Consider the following 11,867-nt stretch of genomic DNA (forward strand, 5'->3'; position numbering starts at 1 on the left):
GTAACTGAACGAACAACGTTAGTATTCTTGTACACTTCACGCTGATCAACTGATCATTGGCTCAGTTAAGCGTAAGATAATCGCGTCGAATTACACATGCCTGAGGAGTAGTAGCTTAAATTTGACGAGGAAGGATCGAACGATTTCTCAAAATGGAAAGCGTTATTTGAGAGACTATAATTGTACCCTGTGCAGTTTTAAAACTCGGTTCCATTCCTTTGCAGAAGAGGAACTGATAATCAAAAGAAGGGTATTGCGTTACCGTATCATTACCTATTTGTTATTCGTTACATGGATCGCTAGGATAGCGTATTGAAGTAACCTTTTGCGGTTAACCCAGCCTTCGTCTCTTCCCGCCAAAGTTGCATAACACCGACGCGTGATCCCATACCTTCGTGAAGTTGCCAGGTATTCCTTAATGTTATTTATTTCATTGATATTTGTCAAAATGCATGGGTTTTGTTTTATCACTTCCATGAGTTAGTGTTGTGTTATCGCCTTTATCTTCAATATAGCAATTTTTAAATGGGTAGTGGAAAAATATGTACGTTTTTAACTCGATTTCTCTCAGTGGGTAGAGCGGCCATGTGGGTTTGCGGCCTTTCTCCAGATCGAAGTCCAGACTTTGGTAAGTAAAATTATATTGTAAATATATATCAGGGGCTCGAGATATAAGACACTAGCCTCCAAGTGATGTAGGTCTAAATTGTACAAATGTCCCTAATAGGTCAGATGCTTAAAACTCTGTCGGTAGATTTGAATAACATTTAAAAAAATCTTTTCGACTGTAATTGTGTTCAGCAACAGTTGCAGTGAAAACTGGATACTGATGCACACAGACAGTTTTCCAAATGAAATCAGTGACATTTTTTTAGGATGTGTTAAAAATGCCGTTATCCTGATAACGTCTGTTACAAAGGACTGAAATTTCTGGAGCACAAGTGAATGTTATTATCCTTGCACGTGAATACATTATCTGAATCTTCATACCCAATTTTTTTGTAAAAAACATTATTTTGCTCCCACGTTACATAACACAGCAAAACCACCGTAACCTGATAATGTATATTTTTAATAGATAAGTCTCTTCGAAACCACGCGAGATTACCGTGGATTTGTGTAAGTTGATTTTCGTTAATATATAATGAGTATTTTGTAACAGTTCTCCTAATTAATGTGGTTGTAAGCTTATGTAGACTGACTTCTCTTCCTACGTCGTAAAATTTCACCGTCGTTGTAGAAAGCTTCCTCTCACAGGAAGAGGGTTGTAGATTATAAAGCAGAACTGCTGGAAGGCATGAAAGTGAAAGCTTAAGTTTGTTGAAATGATAAAAAATTATAAATTTCAGTGGGAAACTACTAAATGTTATAATTTATATGCACTAACTTTCCGTCTCGTGGATAATTATAATTTTCATATTTGACTCGTTGTTCGGACTGCGCGATAACCAAAAACTTTTGAGTTGAATGGTACTTCTTGAGCAGGTCCTCAGTGCCCCCCCGACCCGAGTCTCTCTCTCTCTCTCTCTCTCTCTCTCTCTCTCTCTCTCTCTCTCATTAAATTCGCGTGGCCCACCATCCACTCGCGGATATTACGTGACGTGTTGTTTACCGCAGGAATTATATAAGCTGTGGATATGTATGGTGAAAGCGAGCGTTGTTTTATTGTCGTTGTTGTTGTTTTTTTCTTGCTGTTGTTTTGTTTCTCTCTTGTTATTATTATTGCTATTAATATTTCAGTTACACGCTTAATATGCCAGAGCTACAAGTCCGTATGATTACCATTAATGAAGCTGACAATATAATGTTAGATAAATTATTATTTATGCCGTTATTATCCGGAGGATGTTATGCACATTCATAGAGTCTATGACCTTCGTTATGTAACGCCAGTATATTCTCATAATCAAGTAAGACATTAAACATTTCCGTCCTTTTATATGAATTTCCAGAAACGTAAAGAAATCCAATGTTAGAGAGAGAGAGAGAGAGAGAGAGAAGAGAGAGAGAGGTGTAGACAGGAACCCTCATGTACTGCTTTGTTCTTATTGTATAAAAATTCTGTTATAATTCGCCTCGTGAAGTGTATACCGTAATGAGCCCATATTAGGCTAAGAAGCGAAAACACATTGTAGGCTACAACATCCCTGTATATTGTATAAACAAGGAAGTGTCCTACAAGAAGTGGGCTTACACGTTTATTACATCATGTAAGGGAAAGGTTATTCAGATACGATAGTAGCCCATAGCATACATATTCATATAACACACACACACATATATGTATGTATATGTAGATGTGACTATATATTATATATATACACATACATATGGGTGTGTTTTTTCCTTATTTTATATATATGGTCTATGGAACTGGCAGTGGACGGATAGCCACGGTTGCACCAGGGACTCGGTGATGGTGGCAGCTGAGAACTAACGAAGTCTGTCGCTTTCTTTTAGACATTAGACGTTTTTTACTGGATTCTAATAGTCCTAAAACTTACACTCTTACTCAATATTCCGGTGCTTTCGTTTCTACGCCCTTCGAAGAGAAGCCTTTGTTATGCCGTCGTTACACACGTGTTTTTAAAGTACGTCTAGAAAGAAGCCGCGACAGACCTTTCTGCTTGAAGGTCTGAGTTTTAGTTTTTTGTAAACGAAAACTATTGTGCCGGCTTTGTCTGTCCGTCCGCACTTTTCTGTCCGCCCTCAGATCTTCAAAACTATCGAGGCTAGAGGGCTGCAAATTGGTATGTTGATCATCCACCCTCCAGTCATCAAACATACCAAATTGCAGCCCTCTGGCCAAAGTAGTTTTTATTTTATTTAAGGTTAAGTTTATCCATAATCGTGCCTCTGGCAACGATATAGGCCAGGCCACCACCGAGGCGTGGTTAGTTTCATGGGCCGCGGCTCGTTACAGCATTATACCGAGATCACCAAAAGATAGATTTATTTTCGGTGGCCTTGATTATACGATGTACAGAAAACTCGATTGCGCCGAAGAAACTTCGGTGCATTTTTTTTTTTTTTTTTTTTTTACACAGCATCTTTGCAGCACCAGAGACTCGTCCTCCCGCATTTAGGGAACACGGAAGTAGGAAGCCGGTTGGAAAAGGTCGCCCTGTGCAAATGGGAACCCTTGGTGTCCTACCAGACCGATTGTACGGATGCCATTGGCATAATTAAGGTCATAGCGGTCAGACAATAACACGTTGATGATGCCCATCTATAGGAATGGCGTCTATGCTACGGAAAACAAGTTTTTTTTTTTTTTTTTTTTGCTGAAGCCGGCTTAAGGCATTGCCAAGGAAGCTCAGCATTGTATTCATTTCTTTATGAAATTGTAACAATTGCTCCGGACATCTTAAGGTTAGTTGTAATATACTGTATCTTTTTTTTTTTATGTTCAACGCTTCTCCTTCATCTGGGCACGGGATCGGGTTAATTAAACAAACTCACAAAAGAGCTACTGGATTCGGCGATAGCTGGGATTCCACAGGCTGAATTGAATGAAGTCAGCGTTAATGTTTTAGCGAGAAGCGATGACGTAGTTGCTTTCTTCGAATTTGGCTCAAGTTGCTCCGCAGATTTTACGACTTCCCGTGTGGACACGGCGACGAGTCCCTCGAGGGTATATTCGAGTATCCTACGATAGCAGTAAGACAAAAACGATGAGAAAGGATATAACAGTAACGGTGATCACTGTTAGCGCAAACTGTAAAAGTTGCATTATAGCTTGTAAACGAGAAAAACTAAATGCGATATAATGAAGGCATTGCTATGAGTGATGGTATACTCATATCTTAGAAACTGGCTTCGGAACACATCAGCTCTCCACCTTCTTCTTCTGCTTCTTCTTCTTCTTCTTCTTCTTCTTCTTTGATCTAAGAATCGCCTTGGCCTCTTATCTTCTCTCTTTTCTAATTGTCCGAGGATTTAGGAAACCGTTGGTTTTCCCTCGATCCATTTCTTCTTCCTAAACGAGCTAAGAATCGTAAAACTCCCGACCATCTGCATGTTTTTTCCCGGACCCTTTTAATTAAGATGCTTAAAGCCTCTATTTCCTTTGTGTGTGTGTGTGTGTGTGTGTGTGTTTTTTTCGTTTGCTTCTTTACTTTGTCTGAGCTAGGAGAAGGAGACTTGTTTCTGTGTTTTTTGTGTATGAGCAACGATTCTGTAAGCATCTTTGGAGCCCGTCTTCCTACCCTAACTCTTGTATTACATTCACGTAAGACACGTTATGGCAAAAGTTAAGACCCTTTTTCTCATTCGTCTGTCTCTCCTTATGTTCCACTCTGCTTCGTTTTCACCTTCGTCGGAGGCGTTGCTGTAAAGAGAGTAGCCGTAGTTTTCGAGCGGCAGGTATCGAATTCAATGGAGGTTGCCGAGTCATGTAGTACTATGAATTCCCGCTTTGTCAAGGCCAGCCTCTGCTGGTTTGTAGAGTTCAGAGGTCCGCAACAGGCCTCGTAAACCGGTTCGCGACTTACCACAGCTACCGAACGCCTTAGAATTGGATTGAATATAGGATTTAGGCCAAGGACTGGAACCTATGAGGTCATTCAGAGCGGAAAAGGAAATTGACAGTAAAAGGTTTGACAGGAGGAAAACCTGGCAGTTGCACTATAAATCAAGTGTTAGGAGAAGCTGGAAAGTAAGATGGAAGAAAGAGAATATGAAAGGAGGTACAGTAAAAATAACGAAAAATGTTGCAGCTAGGGGCCGAAGGCACGCCGCAAAGAGCCTTAAGTAATGCCTACAGTGCACCGCATGAGGTGCACTAACGGCACTGCCCCCCCTCCTCCTACGGGGCAGAACGCCTTAGAGCAAGGACAATTGCTGGCATATGCCCGTTTTTAATCTTTACCAGCCACTGTCAAGGCCACCGGAATTCTCTTTTCAGTTGTCATTGTAAGAAGAATTTGGCACGCACCGTGATCTCTGGTACTCGTTGGAGCTTATGAATCCTCAGGTCTCTTCTCTCACTGTTCCCTGTGATTCTTCCTTGTGTCCCGGTCGAGAAATGAATGGGAGGGGATTGAAATTCTGTTATACATACATGTTTGTTTATAGTATATATGTATATATATATATATATATAACTTTATCATATATATTGTTCTGTGCATTATATACTAAAAGGACCTATTCAAACTGGATGGTATCTAATGGAGTATTTATTCAGAAAAAGTTTCACTTTCTTGGACAAACACTTATCATTAGATACCATCTGAATGAGGTCCACGTCTTGCTGATGCTTATATATACTACTATCTTGCTGATGCTTCTACAACTACTACTACTAATAATATAATAATAACAAAAATAATAATAATACTTCTATCCATCAGCAATAATAATAATAATAATAATGTACGTCTTATTTGCCATCTACTGAGCTAAATCGGGATCCCAGTCCGTTTGGGCATCCTTCTATGGCCTCAATTGAGGGAGGGGTACGACCTGACACCACCCTCTCCCCTACAAGGAAGTTGAATGCCCGAATTCTACCCAGATAAAAAAAAAAAAAAAAAACAGGAAGGCTGCAGATCAAGTCCTGAAAGTGTTAAGAAGTAAACAAGTAAAAAAAAAAAAATTAGCCTTCATAGTCCGTCAGAGATTAAACCAAGTTTTTGTCTTATCCTTTTTCTTTATTTTTATTCTGTACTTTTCTCGTTTTCCTCATTTTATATCAATACAGTGTCTTCACTTTCCTCAGGCGACCGACTGGCTCCATTCTATCTCAGGTCCCGGCAGGAACCCCTTGGAAGTAATAGTGTGGAGACCTCAGGTTAGTTGAGTTATGTAATGGACTTGTTCTTAATAACTTTCAGCTCTCGTGTTATTAATATCTACTTGTTATGTTTTTTTACATTTTTGTTATCAACAACCTGGCTTATAAATGGCCTCTACGTACGTGTAAGCCTCTGTTTAGGAAATACACAAACTCCGAGTGTATTGATCTTCTTTATGTAAATGTTTACGTAACAGGTAAGAGGAATATGCGCGCCTGCGCTCTCTCTCTCTCTCTCTCTCTCTCTCTCTCTCTCTCTCTCTCTCTCTCTCTCTCTCTCGACAGCGGGTAGTTGCGATGACGTCCAGATGTAAAAATGCCTGAGTAATTATACTGTATATTTAAGGCATTCTCTCTCTCTCTCTCTCTCTCTCTCTCTCTCTCTCTCTCTCTCTCTCTCTCTCTCTCTCTCTCTCTCAACTATGGATTGTTGCGATGTCGTCCAGATGTAAAAACGCCAGAATAGTTATATATTTTAAAGCATTCTCTCTCTCTCTCTCTCTCTCTCTCTCTCTCTCTCTCTCTCTCTCTCTCTCTCTCTCTCTCAACAGTGAGTAACTGCGATGACGTCCATATGTAAAAATGCGTGAGTAATTATTATATTAAAGCATTCTCTCTCTCTCTCTCTCTCTCTCTCTCTCTCTCTCTCTCTCTCTCTCTCTCTCTCTCTCTCTTTTCACATGTATTAATGGTGGGCGAAGTCTTGTAGAGAACCGAGCCATAACGAAAATTATAAGTTTCTCAGTCACGTAAACATAAACACAGATGTGACACTGGGTTAAACGCACATGTGCACATATACACACTTTGCGCACACGGATACCGTCGCACCTGTGTTACACCTGCAAGGCCTGTATAACAGGCAAGGCAAAGCAAGGCTTACTCACCTGTTCATTCCGTCGCACATGTGTTCAGGACATTAAAACGTAAAAAAAAAAAAAAAAAAAATTAATTTTTTTTATTGGTAAAAATACGAAAATTCATTTAAAAAATTGACCAAAATGTCGGTGAGGTCAATATGGCTTGTCCATGTGGATTTATTTATATATATTTTCGTCGTTGTATTGTACGTGTTGGGAAGTGTTATTGAAATTCTTGAGTTCTGGTAATAATATCGACCTCTAAAACGAAGTTGGTTACATGGTTCAGGAGATATAGAATGTGTTTTAATTTCTTCAGATTAAGCGAACAATGAAAATAGGCTATTTTTCGTGAAGTAATATATATACTGATAGCGCAATGCAATTCTAATATATATATATATATATATATATATATATATATATATATATATATATATATATATATATATATATATATATATATATATATATATATAGAACCGCATTTCTTTTTTTAGTTATTCCAGAATGCATCGACATGCAAATCACCCGAATTTCATAATCATCCAAGAGACTTCCAAACGTATAATTCATAAAAAAACTGTAATATAGATCTAATAAATTCACGCAGGCAACCTTTAAATTACAGCAGACGGATAAATAAAAAAAAACCATGAAATTCATCGGGTAACATGACTGTACACATGAAAGCTTTATGACACGCTATCATTCCAAAAATTTGCATAATGGATTCTGGCAACACTTTGAGTAGACGATGCTGTCTGCGCCACCTGGCTCTGCTCTTTTATTTTTTTTTTGTATTTTAAGAATTGAAAGGGAGTGAGGACCCCATGCAGAGAGAGAGAGAGAGAGAGAGAAAAGGGGGTTTTAGGTCCCTTCGTCTCTTAATAATAAACACCCTACCAGGTTCTGTGATGCTGCAGATTTTAAAATTAGGACGCAGTGGCTTTGCTTGTCAGGAACATGACAGAACTTTGCGATTGTAAAATGATTTATTTTTATGTTGAATTAGTCGTTTAATTAATTTTTCAGCTGTAAAAAGGGAAAGAATTCTTTAACTGCTTGTTAATACGGAAAGCAAATGATCAAAACTATATTTTTTATTATTTTCAAAGTAGCAAATTTAAATCGATAAAAAATAACGAAAATTATTAACTCAAAAAAGTTACTTTTATGCTTAATCAGTAGTCAATTAATTATTTTTCAACTGTAAAAAGGGAAAGAATTCTTTAACCGCTTATTAACACGGAAAGCAAATGATCAAAGCTTTATTTTTATTATTTTCAAAGTAGCAAATTTAAATCGATAAAAAACAACGAAAATTACCAACGCGAAATACGAAGACCGATTTTTCAGGTCGGTGTTTCGCGAAAATATTACTCCGCAGACCAGGGCGCCAGGAGCCACGTGGTGCCCTGTCGTTAAAAACGAACCGGTTACTACAAGAATTGTGTTTTCCCTTGCAAGATGGGCACAGGCGTTGCAATTTTCTTGGCACCTTATGGGTATGAACAGAGGGTTTACATGCCAGGGGTACTTTTACATGAAACTCAATTGATGTCCTCTCCGGATGGAGGTAAACACGCAAAAAATGACGGTTTTGCTTATTATTATCTCTCTCCCAAAAAAAGGGCGGTTTTGATAATTTGTATTCTCTCTCTCTCTCTCTCTCTCTCTCTCTCTCTCTCTCTCTCTCTCTCTCTCTCTCTCTGTACATTCAGGGGAAAATTAAGAATGAAGATGTACTTTACTACACATTTCGAACGGTAGAAACCTTTGCATGTTAGAAGATATGTTGTATGAATGCGAAATTTAGGGCATGGATGTGGCTGCTTTGTCATTTATGCTCTTTTATGACATAGATATTATTTGTGCTCTTTTATGACAGATATTTATGCTCTTTTATGACATAGCATTTACGCTCTTTTATGACATAGGTATTGTTTATGCTCTTTTATGACATAGATATCATTTATGCTCTTTTATGACACGGATATTATTTATGCTTTTTTATGACATGGATATTATTTATGCTTTTTTATGACATAGATATTATTTATGCTCTTTTATGACATAGATATTATTTATGCTCTTTTATGACATAGATGTGTTTTTTTTCATGTTTTTAGGGGGATGGAAATTTACATTTAACGTACAGTATATATACATAAAGAATGAGTGGAACTAAATATTAATATTTTATCTTTCATTGTAAAGGGAAACTTGAAACTGGCACCAAAAATGTTGAAACATTATTCAATAGTTAGGTCGTTTGTTTCAGTCTGGTGGGCCTTATGCCAACACAGGCTCTTACTCCTTAGAAGAGGCCCGCTGTGTAAGGTGACCACCAGTGACTGGAAGACGTAGGTTTTATATAAAAAACTTAACCTAAAATTCAATTTTAGTAAACTTGCAGCAGACGTTTAAGATCTTGGGTCATCGGCAGATAATTCATAATGGAGCCCAAGAACCACCCAAAAGCGCATCGCCTCCGTAGGGGGGCAGTGCCGTCAGTGCACCTCATGCGGTGCACTGTAGGCATAGCTTAAGGTTCTTTGCAGCGTCCCTTCGGCCCCTAGCTGCAACCTCTTTCATTCCTTTTACTGTACCTCCTTACATGTTCTCTTTCTTCCATCTTACTTTCCACCCTCTACTAACAATTGATGTACCTCCTTTCATATTCCCTTTTTTACATCTTCCTTTCCACCCTCTCCCAACAATCAATTCATAATGCAACTGCTTTGATGTTTTCCTCCTGTTACACCTTTCAAACCTTTTACTGTCAGTTTCCGTTTCAGTGCTGAATGACCTCATAGGTCCCAGTGCTTGGCCGTAGGCCAAAGTTCTATATTCAATTCAATCCAAACGCGTATCATACACAGAGTCACAAGCGTCAAAGAAACAAACCATTTCAAGGAAAAATGCAGTTATTGGAGGCTTTAAACAAACAGTTTATCTGCCGTTCATCTTTTAGAGAGGGACTCATGGGGCTTCCTTTGTATTAGCTTACAGGGGCCTCTGAGGAACTGCCTGATGGCTCAGCAGTTTTCTTTATGAGCCTTTGGGGGGGGGCGACCACCCTCGCGTGATGCGCTTGGGGGTTTCTATTATTGTTGCATTTGTGTCTACTCTGCATTTCCTGAGGCTCGTGTAGATCAATGCACTCATACGCGTGTGCGCATTTTATATTTCTCTCTCTCTCTCTCTCTCTCTCTCTCTCTCTCTCTCTCTCTCTCTCTCTCTCTCTCTATTATATATGTGTGTGTATTTATACATGTATATATATATATATATATATATATATATATATATATATATATATATATATATATATATATATATATATATATAGGGGAGCTGAGGCTCGAAGTATACGTCACGAAGGAAGCAGTAGGGAAAGGCATCCTCATCATCTACAGTTTATTTTCAATGCCGACGTTTCGCGACGAATTCCAAGTCGCATTTTCAAGGCTATAAAATACAATATAATTCGCGAACATCAATAACAAATTAATGCAATGGCAACAGCTCTTTATGTAGTAAAAATATTTAAAAACAAAACACCTCATTCCAAGACAAGTCAATAATAAGTAAAAGGAGTTCACTAAAGTCTTAAAACCACCTACCTATACGAAAGAAAGAACAAGACTAACATAAATAAGTAAAAACAGTGAGGAAAACCAGTTGCCCAAACTAGGCTATAAACAATTTCACTGAGGACGATTGAGTATTTAACGACGGTACAGTCTTCTTGATAATTATGGATTCTAGGATGGTTAAGTCGTTGTTGTTCTGCACTTGGCCTAAGATGGAAAAATCCTTGCTGTCAATATAAGTTTTATATAATTTTGAATGATTGTGAATGATTTGGTAGTTAGGTTTGAAATTAGGCAAACAAAAATCCATCTTAGGCCAAGTGCAGAACAACAACGACTTAACCATCGTAGAATCCATAATTGTCAAGAAGACTGTACCGTCGTTAAATACTCAATCGTCCTCAGTGAAATTGTTTATAGCCTAGTTTGGGCAACTGGTTTTCCTCACTCTGTTTTTACTTATTTATGTTAGTCTTGTTCTTTCTTTCATATAGGTAGGTGGTTTTAAGATTTTAGTGAACTCCTTTTACTTATTATTGACTTGTCCTGGAATGAGATGTTTTGTTTTTAAATATTTTTACTACATAAAGAGCTGTTGCCATTGCATTAATTTATTATTGATGTTTGCAAATTATATTATATTTTATAGCCTTGACAATGCGACTTGAATTCATCGCGAAACGTCGGCATTGAAAATAAACTGTAGATGATGAGGATGCCTTTCTCTACTGCTTCCTTCAGATGTATATATATATATATATATATATATATATATATATATATATATATATATATATATATATATATATATATATATATATATATATATATATATATATATATATATATATATATATAATCACAATGTTGGATCCAGAAGTTTCATCTCTCGAAAAAAATATGAAGGCAAAACTGTTTACGAATAAATACGACGCACAGATATTCCGAGAAATAACCCCCTAACCCCCTGCGGCGCAATTGGAATTCGTTATATCTGAATTTCAGCTACGTGTTTACCCAAACTGCGTCATTCATGACTTGTGTGTTATATATGCTCTCTCTCTCTCTCTCTCTCTCTCTCTCTCTCTCTCTCATGGAAGGGTTTGCATCGTTGTAAGGCTTCAGCCCTGCATTACATTACCCACTGTACTTCGTACGCTGCATTCGAGATAATATCCATTCAGTTATTCTATTATTTTCAGTTTCATTATAATTTTCAAACAAAGTTCTTCAAACGCAACGGCATTCTGAATTGTCTAAACAAACGTTTTCAAACCTGGATGCCCTTAACAGCAGCGGGAAACTCGCCGCGCGAGGAATGCGGACATACGAACACACTCTCACTGAAGTGGCATTACGTCTCAAGGTCACCTGGCCGATAGTGAAGTGGTGTGGTCGTCGGAGCGCTTTCATTGGCGAAAAAGGGTTTTGGGGGTGGGGTTAGGGGATGGTGGGATCCTCTCCCATCCGTTCTGGGCGCTGATTGGACGACCAGTGGGCGTCAAAACACCATGCCTCCCACTCAAAAATAGTCCCCTGTGACGAAATATCCCTCGTGGTCTAGAAGTCCAGAGGATTCAGCGGCGTAGTAGAACGGACTGGCCATATTTG

At 38.2% G+C, this 11,867-nt stretch overlaps 1 protein-coding gene across 5 annotated transcripts in view; it reads left to right on the forward strand.

The window, feature by feature from the left end:
• Lpin (phosphatidate phosphatase LPIN) overlaps positions 1-11,867 on the forward strand; it is a 134,587-nt gene that overhangs the window by 9,214 nt on the left and 113,506 nt on the right. For 4 of the 5 annotated variants that reach the window (XM_067117874.1, XM_067117869.1, XM_067117878.1 and 1 more), the window contains one exon: positions 5,723-5,794. The exons of the other annotated variant lie outside the window; for it this stretch is intronic. The gene's annotated coding sequence lies outside the window, so the exon portion shown is untranslated. The remainder of the gene's footprint in view (positions 1-5,722; positions 5,795-11,867) is intronic. 5 annotated transcript variants of the gene reach the window in all.

The sequence above is a fragment of the Macrobrachium rosenbergii genome, chromosome 15 (assembly GCF_040412425.1).
Source record: "Macrobrachium rosenbergii isolate ZJJX-2024 chromosome 15, ASM4041242v1, whole genome shotgun sequence".
NCBI lineage: Eukaryota > Metazoa > Arthropoda > Malacostraca > Decapoda > Palaemonidae > Macrobrachium > Macrobrachium rosenbergii.